General features: G+C 43.7%; 1 non-coding gene across 1 annotated transcript; it reads right to left on the bottom strand.

Annotated features, from left to right (window-relative positions):
- Window positions 1-17,262: 17,262 nt before the first annotated feature.
- On the bottom strand, window positions 17,263-17,369 carry LOC132017031 (U6 spliceosomal RNA). The gene has a single exon (XR_009404115.1). It is a non-coding gene; the product is annotated as a U6 spliceosomal RNA (small nuclear RNA).
- Between the last annotated feature and the right edge of the window lie 238 nt (window positions 17,370-17,607).

Here is a 17,607-nt window from a genome sequence, read left to right as displayed (position 1 = left end):
AGTAGAAAGCGCCTAAGATGGGAGTCAAGCCCCCATGAAGCTCTTGTTCTGGGCCAGGCCTCAATTCCCTGAACAAGGAACCTCAGTTCCTTGTCCAAAAAGTGAGAACTGCAGAGAGTTTATGGAAATGTGTAGGAACATTTTTGCTTGGCCCCATGAATGGGGAGGGCGCTCCCAGGCTCTAGGGCTCAGGGACCTAGGACCCTAAAGGCCCAGCAGTGCCAGTGTCAGTCCCACACACAAGCAACTGTCCAGCTCAGCAGGGCACCTGGTGAGACACTCAGCTAGATAGTGACAATTCTAGGAATATATGACTCTGGGCATACAGTTTAATATTTCCAGACTGTATCAGTTTCATATATTTTTATTAACTGCCACTCTTCCTTCTTCTCTGTCCTAAACTCTGTCCTTCAAGCTTCAGTGGGGCCCACTGGCTCCACTGTGGGGACTGCGCCATCCACATGTCCTGGCCAGCACTGGCTTCATCCAGCATCTCGTGTCACACAGTACTGATGTCCACATACCAGGAAGGGGCTTCTTGTCTACAGGTGGTGGAGGCAGGCTTGAAATTGCTTTGATACACCCAACCAGAGGGAAAATGGAGCACTTCAGGGCTACCTTCAGAAAGAGCCAAGGACAGGCCCCACCAATGAAGTGACAGCTCATTTGCTAATTGAGGAAGAAGCATGCAAATCCAATCAGGAAGTAATTGGATTGAAGGCTTAAGACCTCATATTGGATGTGGGTAGAGGAAATCTCATAAACTTACACCTCAAGAAAAATACAGCCTGCCTCTTCGAGAAACTACCTTAGAACAATGTGATGACAATCAAGCAGAAAAATCAATTTACTTTTGCTTGGCGTTTCCGCACAGCCCACCATACTGAACTTGCTAGCTGGATACTTTTAGCACTTCAACAAAGTCAACGATCAAAACAGTTGTTCACATGTGAATCCAGCTGATGAACGAGAGAGAAAGGAAATCCACTGGGAATGGGGGTGAAAGGGGAAAGATAGAGGAAGAGAAAAAGGGAGGGGGCGATGAAGGGGGATGGAGGGAGACAGAAAGGGAAAATAAAAGGGAAGAGAAGAGAACGGAGGGAACCATAGGACTGGGGAGTTGTGAGGGAGGGGGAGCAAGATCAGAGGTTCCGCTTTTCCCTATATTTTTGTATATTATTAGGCTCCCACTTCTATAGAGAATTGGACGAAGGGCATCAAACTTCTATGGGGATAAAGACAAATACGGAAAGTTTTAGTGACTCCTTTGCACAAGACTATTTGTGATAAATGCCTTCCAAGGAGGAAACAGGAAGAATGGGGGGTTAACCTGCCACCTCTTACAAGCTGAGCAGACTCCGCACCAGGTAGGGCTGGGCACGGGGAGTGCTCCGTGGGTGGTTTTGTCTATCCAGCCCCCTCTTCTCACACCACACAACCTTCTCCTCACAGCAGCTTCCTCTGTTGGAGAACTGCTCCTCCCTCCCTCCAAGTGCTTCCACCATTGCAATACCCTACCCCAAAACTTCCCCTGGCCTGGCCCATCCTAACATCTTCTACTTAGACACCAGATTGGCCCAGGGATGAGCATATGAGCTGGTATTTCCAATGTGCACAATAAAAATTCTTTTAGTTCTGGTGTTATTACACTAATGTGATCTGTGTGTCCCTCTTCTGCTCTACAAGGTACAGGCCTGTCTTCAAGAGGAGACTGAGTCCACCCACCAGCACCCCAGTGCTGAGAGAAGACAAGAGGAAAAAGAGATGCCTCGACCTCTCTCTTTGAGCCCTTAGATCCAATCGTGCCCAAAGCCACTCCATTTCTATTTTTCCTAATGGAGGCAAATAAGTCCCCCTTTTCCTTAAGCTGATTAGAAGGAGTTAGGTTTTTCCATTCATCAGAAAGTGTCCTAATAGGATATGGTTTGTCACAGCGTCATCCTTAGACCTCAAGCCCCTGGATCTCCCTCTTGAGAGAGTCCTACCCAGGCTCCCATCTGGCTACTCTCTCCCTGTGGGGTGAGGAGTCTGGGGGTTAGGGGACCAGGTGAACCTTCCCTCCCAGGCCAGACTCCTGAAGCTCTTGCCCCCAAATGTGGGTCAGCTCCCAGGGCCACATAGACCTCTTCCTGCATCCATCCTCCAAAGGACAGAACACCCTGTAGGTGAGTGAACTCCTAGGTTTCAATGGCTGTCTGCAGGGGCAGGAAATTGGGGTGTCCACCACATGGACATAAGGCCATGTAGAGAGTAGAGTCAAGGCAGGCCAACGGGGAGAACTTTCACCCATGCTCTTTCTGGGTGCACAAATATGGGGTGGGGGTAGATAGATTTAAACCTCTTGACAACCCATGAAGTCAGTACCATGACCCCATTTAACAGATGGGTCAACAGAGTAGTCAAGAACATGAGAGAGAACATGGTGTGGCCAGAGGTAAGGCTTTTCTGAATTGGTGACATTCTCTTATATTTTGTGTGTAAATAACAAGGCAAATCCCCCCCCTCCACCTGCAGGGACATCATAGCCAGACATGGCAGAAGTCACACACAGCCCACAAGGACACGGACATACAGGAAGCCTCTCTTAGTCAGCTCTCAGAGCCAGAGTGGGAAGGGGTCAAGGTTGAGATCTGGGTTTTCTGGTCACCTTCCGTCTGTTCTGACACTCCCCGCATTTTCCCTGCCTGCCTGTCTAGGCCAGGCGCTCAATATCTTCAGACTTCCCTTTTCTCTTGCAAGAGAATGAAATGATCAATAAACCACCCCATATGCATGCTTGGTAACAAGTTTCCCTGCATCAGATGGAGCTTGGCTCTACCATGCAGTATTTACTACAACCAGCGAGAGCACAGGGATTTCTCGCAGGATGGTGTATATGGTTTACAGCTGAAGAAACACATGCGAGACTGCCTTTCCAAGAATGTCAAGGAGCTGCCCCGTCCACCATCCCCAACCTCTCCGTCTCACAGAGAAGCCCCTGCAATGGTCACTAATACCAGAGCAAAGGGAACTGTCGCAACGGAGCTTCACAGACTCTGCCCCTGTCCCCATCTGACTGGGCTCAGAAGGCAAGTCCTTCCTACGTCTTCAAAAAGAAGCTCAGGGAGGTGGAACACTGTTCACTCTTCAGGGACGCAGAGTGAGCAAAAGAACACCACGCTTTAGTCAATTTATTTCAAGGCCTGAAATCTTGGGAGGTCAAGATAACCAGCCAGGTGCAAGGCCCTTGATGTCCCAGCAGCACAGAGCTGAGCAGCACAACAGCCTCCAAAGATCAGTGCTCCCTACGTGCTCTCAGATCAAACCACAGAAACAAAGGAGTAATTAATCAAACTTTCCAGCTCTGTCCAACCAATCTCAAATGCCAGCACAATCTAAATGGGTACAGGTTACAGGGCATAAAGTAGAATTCAAGAGATGAAGCAAATTCCAGGAACCATCAGGAAACCACCGCTTCTCTAAATGGTTAATATTCATAAAATACCTAGAACTCAGATTGGACTTACCTTCAGAGTCTCAAAGGGTCCACTTCCTTGTATTATACACATGCTCATGCCTAGACCCACGCTTTCACCCGTGCAAGGCCCGTACAGCCGGCACCTGCCGCTCAGAGCTCTGATGGAATCTGTCCAAGGCCTGGTCTCATCCCACCCTCACGGGACCTTGAGCAGGGGCTGGGACATAACCCTGGCCTTGGAAAAGACATGCATAGGAAACAGTCAGAGGAGTCCCAACTTTTATCTCAAATCGAATTCACTAGCAATTCTCTGAAGGTAAATCATTGCGAGGAGAGGGAAGAGCAGAACACAGAACACATGCTCGTGATTGATCACTGAAACCCAAATCATTGGGCTGAGACAAAAGGATTTTTTAATAACTCCATTTAAGCCAGAGCCAATAGGAAAGGGTAGCAATCAAGGTTGATTTTCTACCTTTTAAATGTGGGTGGAAATCAAAGTTTCACAAAGGTAAACACTTATTCCAGGTCACCCCAGGATAGGTGAGAGCCAGGCTGAGTGTGTCCCAAGCTCTGTGTGATATCCCAAGCAGATGGCTCCAATCTAAGTCCCCGCCAGATGGGGGCAGGTGCACTGCCATTGTTCCCATCATGACAGAATAGCAAACAGGGGCCCAATACCATGGGTGTGCCTGCTGGTTTCTCAAGGCTGTTCCTTGGTTGGATCTTCAAAGTTAAAATCCCTGGAATCTGAGGGCACCTTGGTGTCTCAGTGGTTGGCCATTGGACTCTTAGTTTCAACTCAGGCTGTGATCTCAGGTCATGGGATGGAGTCCCACATGGACTCCACGCTCAGCAGGAAGTCTGCTCGAAATTCTCTTTCTCCCTTTGCCCCTCCCCCCCACACACACACTCATGCACACATGTGCACACTCTCTCTCAAAATAAATAAAATCTTTACAAAAATAAAAAATAAAAGATCTGTTCATGTAGTTTTTAACATTACTAGAATAAAAAACAATTCTATGATTATCTCAATTTTTGCAGCAACACAGTTGCTAAAGTTCACTATTTATTACTTTTTAAAAAGCTCTGAAGAAACGGAACAAATTAAAAATTGAAAGGAAATGCCTGAATTCAGAAAAAAATTTATGCCAGAAAACTTACAAACTTACAAAAGTTAAGCTTAAGGAAGAAACTTGAGCCTCACACCCTTTAAGACTGAAAGTAAGACAATGCTTTCCCACTGGGGACTCCTATGACCATCCTTTAACACAGTCCTAGAGGTCTCAGCCAACAGGAGATTCCTTTAAAAAGAGGGAAAACATAACATTTGGAAGGGAAAAGAAAAAAATACCATTATTTGCAGACAATGGAATCATCTATATTAAGGAACAAAATCAATTCCATAAAATTGCAGGAGACAAGAAAAAGTAACTAAAATCACTATAGCATATCTCTTTATCACCAAAAATCAACAAAAGAATGATAGCAAGAAGAAATGATTAACAATAGGGGAGAAAATTACATCCAAGAATGAACTTAAAGAAGGCCTCAGCCCTCTGTGGAAGATAAAGTTAAGCTCTTTTGAAGGACATTTTAAAAGAGCTGAATAAATTGGGTAACATTTCATGATCTCAGTTGGGTTAATATCATATTTTAAAGATATCTGTTTTCTCCCAAATAAATGTATAAATTCAATGCTATACCAGTAAAAATGATAGCTGAACCTTACAAGGAATTTGAGAAACACATTCTAAGATATGTATGAAAGAAGACTATCTCTATATAGCTAGACCTATATTGAAAAAGAAGAGGAGGCTAAACTACTAGGTGTTATTAGCTCCCCTAAAGCCCTACTGGTTAAGTCCACGTGGTAACAGCTCAAAGCAGTAATGGCGACAAGGATGCAAAGAGCTCCACCAGCCCAGTGTGCTGGCAGGTACCACAGAGGGGAACTGCAACCACTGAGGCCAGGACATCCCGGTTTGGGCTTAGGAAACTGATTCACATCATGGCAAGGAATAAAGCTGCATGCCTTCCTAAAGCCATATGAGATGGTGGAAGCCAGATAGTTCAACATCCCCCACGTGGAAAGTAAGATTACAAGTTTTACAGAAGATAATGCAGAAGAAAACCTTTGTTCACTAGGAATGGAGAATAACTTACCCAGAACCCCCAAAGCACAAAACATAAATTAAGATCCTGATGAATATGCTTGCATCAAAATTCTGGGGTTCTATTCAACCAAGAACTCCAGAGCCAAGTTAATATTTTATGCTTATTTAACAAATACTCCAGTACTACGTACTCTGTGCCAGCACTGACCCAGGTGCTCTAAAATATTGACTGGCTTAATGTTCTTAGCAGCCCTGTGAGGTGAGTATTGTTTTCATCCCCCATTTTACAGATAAGGTGCTGAACTGCACCAACTTAACATTCCCAGGATCACATAGGTAATGGGCATAGCCAGAAGGCAAACTGAGGCCATCTGATCTAGAGCCATGTTCTTTCTCCTTCCTTCCTTCTTTCCTTCCTTCCTTCCTTTCTGCCTTGCCTTGCCTTTCTAAAATAAACTCTACACCCAACATGGGGTTTAAATTTGTGACCCCAAGATCAAGAGTCACACGTTCTACCAACTGAGCCAGCCGGGTGCCCCTAAAAGCTACATTCCTAACTACTATATTGCACAGCCACTCCACAGAGTGGTGAGAGACCAGGACAAGATATTTGTTAAAGTGTGTCTACAATGTGTCGAAAGGGATGCCTGGGTGGCTCAGCCGGTTGAGCATTTGCCTTCAGCTCAGCTCATGATCCCAGGGTTCTGGGATCGAGTCCCACATCAGGCTCTCTGCTCAGCAGGAAGCCTTCTTCTCCCTCTGCCTGCCCCTGTCCCTGCCTATGATTGCAATCTCCCTCTCTGGCAAATGAACAAAATCTTTAAAAAATAACTAAAACATATCTAAAAACAAAGGACTGATATTTAGAATACATAAGGAACTCCTGCAAATCAGCAAGCATAGAACAAGGAAGCCCAACAGAAAAATAGTGTGCGTGCCAAGTAGAGAAGTAGTTAATTCACAGAAGAGGAGATCCAAAAGGACTGACAAGCATGTGGATGAGACATTTCAAATTCATCATTATCAGAAAAATGAAAATTAAACAACAAAAGATCACATCATACCTACTGGAGTGACAACAACTGAAAAGCTGGGGAAAGCAAACCGGTGTGGCCAGGGGGCAAACAGCCTGACGGGTGTTCCTCCGTTTATGTATATGGATACTTTATGACCCAGCAAGCCGTCTCCGGAGTAGTTCTGTCTTAGTCCTGCTATAACCGAGTACCAAACACCAGGCTGCTTATAAACAACAACAAATTCTTTCTCACAGTTTGGGCGGCTGGGAAGTCCAAGATCAAGGCACTAGCAGGTTCAGTGCCTGGGGAGAGGTCACTCCCTGGTTCACGGGTGGCTCTTTTCTCCCTGTGTCCTCACATGGCATAAGGGTTCAGAGAATTCTGAGGAGTCTCTTTCAGAAGAGACTTTTCACTTATCCCCTTCGTAAGGGTTCTGCCCTCATGATCAAAACTTCTCTGAGGAGCCCTACTCCCTGATCACATTGGGGTTAGGATCTGAACATGTGAATTTCAGAACACAGACATTCAGTCTACAGCAAGAGCCCGTAGGTGCTCTAAAAGGGGATCAATACATGGATGTTTGTCCCTGTTTGTTGTGGTGGTGGGGAAGTAGGGTGATCTAGGCATCCATTTCCAGATAAAGCAACACACACACAAAGACACACAAGCACTGTGGAATCCTATTCCTGTGTGAGAGACACACACACACCAGACATACATACAGCACTACGGACAGACCTCAAAAACACAGTGTTGAGTCAAAAAAGGGAAACAGAATTAGATCTAGAGCACATTACCATTTATATAAATTTTTAAAACGTGTTCATGCAAAACTATATACATGTTTTATAAATTACATTTATGCACAGTTTATGCATGAACTCTACATTGCATAAACTGTATGTTTGTTTACAAGCAAAAAGACAGACATGGATACAGATCCAAAATGGGGAAAGGCTGCCTGTGAAGGAAAGAAAATGGAAGTGGGAAGTGCCTATAAAAAGAAATGAATAATGAAAATTAGACACCAGAGTGGGATCTTGTACAGACAACAATGCTAATGGTCCCTGAGCCAAGAAGTGTGATTAACTCAGTCCTCCATGTCTGGGGTTAAAAACACAAAGTCCAAAATCATGAAACACAGGGACTGATCATTTGTTTTACACAATGGACTCATCCATCATAGGATCACAAGCTTCCCTTATCTACTTAGATTCGCGTTTTAAAATTAAGGCTTCCAGTAAAACTATTAAATAACGCATTTGTCAAATGGGCATGTATTTAGGGAGGCTTGGGTCTTTTTTTTTTTTTTTTGAAAAACAAATATGTATCAGACTTGTTTGCTATCTTTGTCCTAAAAAGTTACTTTGGTCTAATGTGTAGAGCCATGGGTCTCCAAAGTAGGGCGCATATACCTTAAAACGGTCACAACAATCTACTAGGGGAAGGAAAGAAAGGTTAAAGATCTAATTTTTATCTTACAAACTGAGGAGATTGTTTTATGGCATATGCTCCATGACTGAAGGGGCAGCTCTTGCTTTTCCACACATCAGACTGTCCCAGGTTGGATGTGAGGCCCCGGTGTCCTGAGAGACCGTGGGAGAGGAGACATGGGGTTCTCATTCACTCGTTTGTCCCTGCAGTGGCTGCTGCAGTACAATCAGCTAGATTGTCTAGTTTGAACTAGATTCACTCTTACAAGATGACCTTACAAGATTCCTGCAAAAAACCCTACAGAGTGAAGAAAAAGCTAATCATGTGCGCCCAGTGAACCACCAGAAAATGGCAGAGCAGGTCCTTTTCCCATCCCTGATACAAACCCTCCGTCACTCACATTCGCAAGTAAAAACAGCGACCATCTCATTAGCCTGATGGATAATCAGCCACAAATATTGAAATAATCAAGAAGATGATTTGAAGAATGGATTTATAGCCACTCTTTTCTCCCTGTGTCCTCACATGGCATAAGGGTTCAGAGAATTCTGAGGAGTCTCTTTCAGAAGAGACTTTTCACTTATCCCCTTCGTAAGGGTTCTGCCCTCATGATCGAAACTTCTCTGAGGAGCCCTACTCCCTGATCACTCTTAATCTCCCCAAAGTGTATATTGTGTGAAGATACTGGCTAATGGTATAGTGAAACCATCATGATGAGTGAGACATTTAAAATCTAAATGAGAGGGCGCCTGGGTGGCTCAGAGGGTTAAGCCGCTGCCTTCGGCTCAGGTCATGATCTCAGGGTCCTGGGATCGAGTCCCGCATCAGGCTCTCTGCTCAGCAGGGGCCCTGCTTCCCTTCCTTCTCTCTCTGCCTGCCTCTCTGTCAAATAAATAAATAAAATCTTTTAAAAAAAATCTAAATGAGAATGTAGATACAAGGACAAACACGTAACAGTTCTTAAGTAATCTTTAAAGTGAAGAAATATTTAGTTCACCATCTTTGAGAAGCTCACGGAACTTCATGATAAATTTTAGAACTCCTTTCAAGTCTTCTCATATCATAGCATAACAAAATCACTTATTTGGGAAACACACTCTTCTCCTGCTGGGGAAAAAATGACTGGAATAAAACATGAAAAACAATAGCAACAAACTAAAATATAATCTTCTGTTAGCAGATGCCACTGAAAGACACGAGTTCAAATCTCACTGTACATTTACAGAGGCAAGCATCAAAGCAAATTAATTAGTTGAGGAAGTTTATTATACAAGTAGATAAAAAGACAGGTGTCCCTCACATGTTTTGGCTTATAGTTAGATTCTGTATCAGTAATGCCATGTGTCTTAAAAAGTCTTTTTTTATGAGCTCCTAAAAGATCCCCTAGAGTTGTACTCACCATTAAATGATACCTTTAATAAAAGTAAAGGCTTATGGGAAGATTGTAAAATTCTGCTTTAACCAGAATTTTTTTTTAATACAAGAAATTCTGGGGTTAAGTTTACAAGTAAAGCACCTCATTTGTAGTTCATTTGCAGACAAGTTACTGTGGCATAGACGTGGGTGTCAGAACACAATAGTAAGTACTGCTGGACATCTCTCCCATATGGTTAGTTTTATAAAAGCAAGACCTTTAAACTTTTATTCCAAGTGATCGTGAAACTTTGTACCACAATGGTTGCCTCATGGCAAGACACTTAAAAGAATTGTCAACCCAAATGTTCCTCTTTACAAGGCGTCCCAAGTTGGCTGACTCTTTCTGTGATGGCAGGAGGCACCCAACAGTTAGCTTGCCGGCATATTTTATTAAGATTAGGCCAGTAAATTTTTAAAACACTCTTAGCCTTCAAGGTAAAAGAAAATTTTTAACCACAAGTGAGGAAAGAACTCTTTTAGAAACAAAGCTGTGTGTTGAAGAAGGCATTATTTTTTAAAACCAATGTCTGGAAATGTTTGCAATATTAGGGGACTTTCCGCCTGAAAACCACCTAGGTGGGACACCTACAGAAACCCTGATATCTATACCCTTTAAAAACTAGAAACATTTAAGAAAATGAAAAAGACAACCCAAAAGATGTGGGGAAATATTTGCAAATCACATATCTAATATCATATAACACACTAAGAACACTCAGAACTCAATAACAAAAAGACAAACAACCCAACTTAAAAATGGGTAAAAGACTTGAATAGGGATTTCTCCAAAGAAGATACACAAATGCCCTGTAAGCACATGAAAAGATGTTCAATGTCATTAGTCATTAAGGAAACACAAATCAAAACCAGAGTGAGATACCATTTCACACCCACTAGGATGGCTATAACAACAAAAACAAAAGATAATAACAAGAATTGCCCCCCCCCAAAATGTAGCAAAACTGGACTCCTCAAGTGTTGTTGGTAGGAACTTAAAATGGTGCAGCCACTTTGGAAAACAATCCACCAGTTCCTCAAAAAGTAAACACAGTTACTCTATGACCCCCACAGTTCCACGACTAGATATAAGAAATGAGAACATATAAGATATAAGAAATGAGAACACAAAAGTTAGTCCATGAGTCCGCACAGTAGAACCATTCCTAATAACGAGAAGTGAAACCAGCCCCATGTCCATTAGCTGATCATGGATTTTAAAGATGTGATATACCGTATGGGGGAATATTATTTAGCCATAAAAAAGAATGAAGTGGGACGCCTGGGTGGCTCAGTGGGTTGAGCCGCTGCCTTCGGCTCAGGTCATGATCTCAGGGTCCTGGGATCGAGTCCCACGTCGGGCTCTCTGCTCAGCAGGGAGCCTGCTTCCCTCTCTCTCTCTGCCTGCCTCTCTGTCTACTTGTGATTTCTCTCAAATAAATAAATAAAATCTAAAAAAAAAGAATGAAGTACCAACACATGCCACAACACAGATGAACCTTGAAAACAGTACGCCGAGTGAAAGAAACCAGTCCCAAAAGACCACAGGTTGAATGATTCCACTTATATGAAATAACCAGGAAAGGTAAGTCTATAAGGTTAGAAAGTAGATTAGCAGTTGTCTAGGGCTAAGGTGTAGGGAGAGATGAGGGGTAACTTTTAATGGGGTTAGGATTTCTTTTTGGGGTGAGGAGATGTTCTAACATTGACTATGATGACAGATGCACAATTCTGTGGTAAACTGTACGGCATATGAATTATATTTCAATAAGGCCAATACTAAAAAAAATCCTTAAAAACAGTTCTTTCCAACATGTTTTTAAAATTTCCAGACACTGCACACAGAAAGGCAACCCAATTCACTTTATGAACATCACCAATTAATGCAAGAAAGGTAGAAATGTAGTTACTAAGTTTTAATAAAGAACATTGCGTAATCAGTAGATATAATTGAAAAATGAAGAATGAGGCTCAGGGAAGGTCTAGTATGTGCCATCAACCATGGGTGGCTTCGACTTGGACCCCTTGTATCTTCCTTAGGGATGGCAGCCATTAATTCAAGCGTCCAAATGACCTGAGCTTAACACGGGCCTCAGAATCACGATATCGCTGAGTTGAGCCAAAACGTCAAAAGAAAATAAAGAATATAAAAACATTTTTTCCCCACGGAGAGAAACCATTTTTGGACTCTAACAAGTTATAAACTGATGTTAACTGAAAGTATTATCCATCGCACCACTTTGATCTTTATTTTGTGTATATTTTTAGTATACAAATTATTCTGGCACAGTTGCATAATAGATAAAATAAAATAAATACTTACATTGAGGGTTCAAGCCCAAAACCTTTCTGCTGACACGATCAGAAAACATAAGAACCTAGGCTGGAGGGGGAAGTTGAGGTTAAAAAGCTGGACAGCCCATCTTTCCCCCAAGCTGCTGCATAATTCTGAGCAAGGGATTCAACTGTGGCGGGCCAAGCCACCATCCACCACCCCAAGAGGAAGAAGGTCTCTGAGTGTGGTTGCCTGCCACTCTCCTGGGGCAGAACCTCAAAGCCAGCCTCTGGGTCAGGTATGGCCACTCCTAAAAACACACACGCCAACCCAGCCTGGAACGGCTCCCTGCCCGAGCAGGGACGGAGCCGGGAGGAGGGCTGACCCTCCTGGTTACATCAGGCACTATGCCTGCAAGGTCTTCTGTGGTAGACAAAACGAGAAATGCTAAGATTGACAGGGTTCCCTGAACAGGCCATCTTCTGCATCCTGCCTTCTGCAGTCCAGGGATGCCTCCCCTGCCTTTTTAGGGGTCTCAGGTTCCCAGTCAGTGGGAGTCAGAGGCCTGGCTGTTCACCCAGCTCTGCACAAGGAGGGGGGCCTCTGTGCCTGCAGTTCTGTGCGCGGACCATGCAGGCAATCTGCTGCTCCCTGCAGGGACGAAGAGACAATGTCATGAGCTGAAGCTGAGTTTTCCCCAAAGGAGTATGACAATGAGTGTGGGCACATCAGATGGTGATGAGCTCAACAGCCAAGCTGAAGTTTCTCAGTGGTCTTCCTGACTAGTCCCTTCTGTTCGGGCTCTAATGGAAATCATCCAGGAGCACCCCGCCTTCCTGAGCCAGAGGTGTGCTCTAATGTTGTCTCCAATATTACAGGACAGGTATTCCTGACACACTGGGGACACACACAGCATAGACTCCCTGACTACCAGAGCGGGAAGGAAACCCAGCCACCAGCCTGTCCTAACTCGCGTTTTACGTATAAGGGAAGTGGGCCCAAACGTGCCCAAGATCACGCAGATACATGGACACAAATGACATTTCTCGTGCTACAAGCCAGTTTTCCTGAGGTGGCGTGCAATTAAGAATTATGGAAAAATAATCATAGCTCCCCAAAGGCCCTTTCCCACATGCCATACCTTATCTAAAGCATTGTTTCCAAACTGTACGTCGTGACTTGATATTCTTGGGAAATCACTTTAGTAAATGGAAACCACGACAAAGTACACACTAGGATAGGATCGATCAAAGTGCATCCCTAACAAGTGAGGGTGAGTAGTGTTTTCTGAAACTGTTGTTTCACTCTTACACCCACAAACCCGTGCAGACACATTCACGTCTGGAAGCACTGAGTATTTATCAACTGGTTTACTATAAAATGCATTTCTTAGTGAGATCATCTTCAAAAAAGCATGGCAGCCTCTGATCTGAGAATGAAATATGCAAAAAGCAATATGGATGGAAAGAGAACCTCTTCCTACACAGACAAAAGGGGATACAGCTCAGGAACAGCCCAGCAGGGTTGGTCCCTGGAACTACCCGAGCAGCTCCCACCACCATTGAGTTGAGCAGAAACCACCTGGTGGGCTATAGACAACTGCAAAACCAGATGGGCCACGGTTCCCATCCTGTGCCCAGCGTGCCCTCCTGCTGCTCCACCTCTCCAGAATCACGGGGCTGTGAGGGGCCTCTCAACAGGAGGCGATGTGCTTACTGGACATTGGCCAGGGCCTGCTACTTTCCCAGAGATCACGGTTTCTACACAAAGTAGAGGAGACATGCCCAGTGTTGCAATTTGCTTTCCAGGGTCCTCCTGTCCGGGTGCAGTGGGCTGTGGGCAACAAGGATGTTCAGCAATATTAGGGTCACACCCCACCACCCAGACTGCAAGCGATCTTATGTAAAGGAAATTGGTACAAGTAATTCTTGAAGCCAATGGTCCACTGGCAAGGGCTTGAAGCTAATCAGGGAATTTAAGAACTGACGTTACAATTCAAAATGCAAACCTGGGAGGGCCCTTCCAGACCCTCTAGTTCAAGGGGGTCAGAAAGTCCGTAAAGGGCCAGTGGGTCAATGTGTTGGCTTTGCAGACCATGCAGACCCTGTCACAACTCAGCTCCACTGTGGTACAGCAAGAACCCCCACAGACAGGAGGAAGTAAGGGTGTGTCTGTGCCCATAAAGGCACATCCCAGGGACAGGCCGGGGCCACATGACCCACTAGCCACAGTTGGCTGACCCTGCTCTAGTGGAATCCCCTCTTTTTATGGCACTGGAAACTGTAACCTAGAGGAGGGAATCAGTGCTGGCCAGATAAGGACTTCTTCTACCTGGAGACAGCCTACACCAGTTTGTTACCAAGTAAAGTCTGTTCCTGAGATGTGGAATGCCTGGCTCTCGCTTGCCCCAGAGGAAATCTTAGGTTAGATTTCAGGTTAAATCACTGGGACCAAGGGCGCCTGGATGGCTCAGTGGGTTAAGTCCCTGCCTTCAGTTAAGGTCATGACCTCAGGGTCCTGGGATCAAGCCCCACACTGGGCTCTCTGCTCAGTGGGGAGCTTGCTTTGCCCTCTCTCTCTGCCTGCCTCTCTGCCTACTTATGATCTCTCTTTGTGTGTGTCAAGTAAATAAATAAAATCTTTAAAAAAAAATCACTGGGATCAGAAGTCAGGCAGACCTAAGTTCAAATTCAGGCGTTGTCTAAATTGCCTAAGTTTTCTAAGCATCCATATTTTTCACTGGAAAGTGAACAATGAAACTGCATTCAACTAGGATTATCCTTAAGTAGGTACAGGTAGGTGAATAAAGTGAGCATGTAGAGGGAAATATAAACAAGGTGAACACACAGGCATAAATGTGAGCATGTTGAGGTGAAGGTGCACAAGGGGAAGCTACTTAGTAGACAAGGCAAAGGTAACAAAGCAAGGCATGTGAAGAGCCTAGGTGTCACGAGTGTTCAGTAAATGCCAGCTGTCTTCTCCCACCCCTCACCCGAACTCTCACAACTCTTGTCGAGCTCCCTGATAATCCACCCCACCCTACTCTTACTTGAAAAGACCAAAGATTACATAGGTGAACTTTGAAAACTACAAAACACTGAGTGAGATGACATCACACCCTTCTAGACCTCATCCACTCTTTTTTCCCCATTTGGATGTCTCCTTCCATGAATATAGTACATTTCTTCTCACCTACATTCATTTGTCACACATTTATGGGCCAAAAACTACTAAGCAAGTTGTCATACATGTGATCTAGTCATATGGTTCCACTCAATTGCAGAAGTATCATCTATTCTCTTTATATGCTCAAAACCCTATTTCTGCTTCCTGACTCAATTATTATTTTCTCCAATTATTATTTTCTCTTTTCCTACTGTCTCCTGATCCTCAGCACTATGCTCACCTCTGATCATTCCTATAACACAGGGGCTGAAACTTTGGAAATTGTGTCTTAGTCTCTCATCCAGGTAAGTTTTTGGTCTAGCCTATTCCATTTAGAGGCACTGGAAGATGAAATTCAGAAGACAGAAGAGAACAAATAAAGTATTATTCTTCTCTAATAGCAGTGGGTAGGTGTACAGTCAAACAGAAGATACAAGGTTCATGGTGTTTAGACAAGCTCCCAGAAATCACCTGCTTCAATTCGGCAAGTAGCATACTTCCCAGTGGTCATGTCCTACCATTCCAGCACTTCCTAATTTTCTCAAATCCAGGAGAGTTTCTCCTGACTGTTGTACCCTTGACCATCCCAACAATTTTATAAGCTCATAATTCCTTATACTACATCTTTTTCTAATGAAATACAGAGTAGTTTTAGGCCAAACCTGACTGATAAGATCATTAGAATCCTGAAATGAGTTTCCACCATGAGAATTAAATATGGCATTAGCTTAACAGCTGTGTGGCATGAGGAAACCAGGATCAGAGTCTGAAAAGATGGCACCCCATGTTATGTGGTGGTAAAGCACTTCATAAAACTGCCATCTGCAATAATTTGGAAACCATTTGCATACCGAGCAGGGGACTTTAGGGGAATTAATAGGACCAGTGTGGTAGTGCGCATTGGCCACTACTGGCTTTTTTGGGCAAGATATATAAGTAAGTAAGATATATAAGTAAGATAGGAGATCAGAGAGACCTCACCAATGAATAAGCAGAATGAAAGGAAAAACAGTCTGGAAATTTGGGTTTGAAGGGTTGGAAAATCTGGGACATCTGGGTGGCTCAGTAGGTTAAGTGTCAGCCTTTGGCTCAGATCATGATCCCAGGGTCCTGGGATCGAGTCCCACATCAGGCTCCTTACTCAGTGGGGAGCCTGCTTCTCCCTCTGCCTCTGTTCCCCTGCTGTTCTCTGTCTCTCTTTCTCTCAAATAAATAAATAAATAAATAAATAAATAAGATCTTTAAAGGGGGGGTTGGAAAATCCAACTATTTCTAAAATCAAAAGTCCAGCAAATTTCTAAGCTGAATAAATAATTCAGTCCTCCATCAATGATCACATTAAGGGTATTGTTTTCCCAACAATTTTCTTGAATAATATCAAAATGGTCACCATCGAGTTGACAAAGAAAGAGGAATGAGGATCCAGCAGAGAAATAATTATTGAGAAAAATAATCAATAAAAATAATAATGGGGAAAAAGGAAAATAATAGTGGGAATTATGTCTAGGAAAAATGCTCTGGGAGTGGTTAGTAACAGAGTGGTTAGTAACAGAGAACTCATACAGAAACAATGGACTTGGGCATCCTTCCAGAAGGCAGACTCATGGTTGTGATGATTAAACTGGATGCAGAGACTGGATGGGATTATGGGATGTGTTTCTCTTGAGGAGGAATAAATGTGGAGGAAGATAGAACAGGTACTTGATGACCATAAGGATAGACTATGGTAAAGACAATAATACTACACATTCCCCAAATCCCATTTTTCTTCTCCTCCCAGACTCACAGCTGAGTTCTACGTCCCAGTCTCTCTGTAGTTGGTGGGGCAATGTGAGCTCCAGCTAAGGGAACATGGGTAGAAGTGTCCACAGCACTTCCCCGTCTGGCCCCTAGAAAGTCTTCTGAGCCATTCTTCTTGCACTCTCTCTATTTCCTCTCTAGCTGTGTATGCCCTATACCCAGTGAAGGACTCAGAGGCCCAGGTAATTGCAAATCTTTTAGAGGGAAGCAGCCTGGTTCCCTGTAAGCATCGTGTACATGCATGTGCACACACACACACACACACACATGCACACACACGCACACACACACACACTTTAAATACACACACCTGACTACCAAGTAAAATAGAAATAAATTTTTTAATATTATTTAAAATAAATTATAGCATACAACATATTATTAGTTTCAGAGATAGAGTTTAGTGATTCTTCAGTTACATATAACACCCAGTGCTCATGACCTCAAGTGGCCTCCTTCATGCCCATTCTCCAGTTTCCCCATTCCCCTCCACCCCCCTCCAGGCACCCTCAGTTTGTTTCCTATGATTAAGAGTCTCTTATCGTTTGTCTCCCTCTCTGATTTTGCCTTATTTTTTTCCCCTACCTCTCCCTCTGTTTTGTGAGTTTGCATGTCATCCTTGCACAGGGGCCATGCTAACCTTCTCTGTATCATCCCGGTTTTAGTATATGTGCTGCCACAGAGAGCACCAGAAGTAAATTTTTATTTGAAGACATTTGTTATAGTGGTTACCTGCCATTACTAAAACTATTTCACTCCTCTGCTCTGAGCTCCAATTTTACTGAGACTTGATGCCAAACTATTTCACAATTATATGCAGGCAACACTTGAGTTATAGCAATCCATATTTACAATCCCCTGACAACCACCCCGTGATATTAGTTATTATATTTAAAACCAGAAGAATATAAAACTATCTGTCCCAGG

This window comes from Mustela nigripes, chromosome 4, assembly GCF_022355385.1.
Source record: "Mustela nigripes isolate SB6536 chromosome 4, MUSNIG.SB6536, whole genome shotgun sequence".
NCBI classification, from domain to species: Eukaryota; Metazoa; Chordata; class Mammalia; order Carnivora; family Mustelidae; genus Mustela; species Mustela nigripes.
This window is presented reverse-complemented; position numbering and strand designations above follow the sequence as displayed.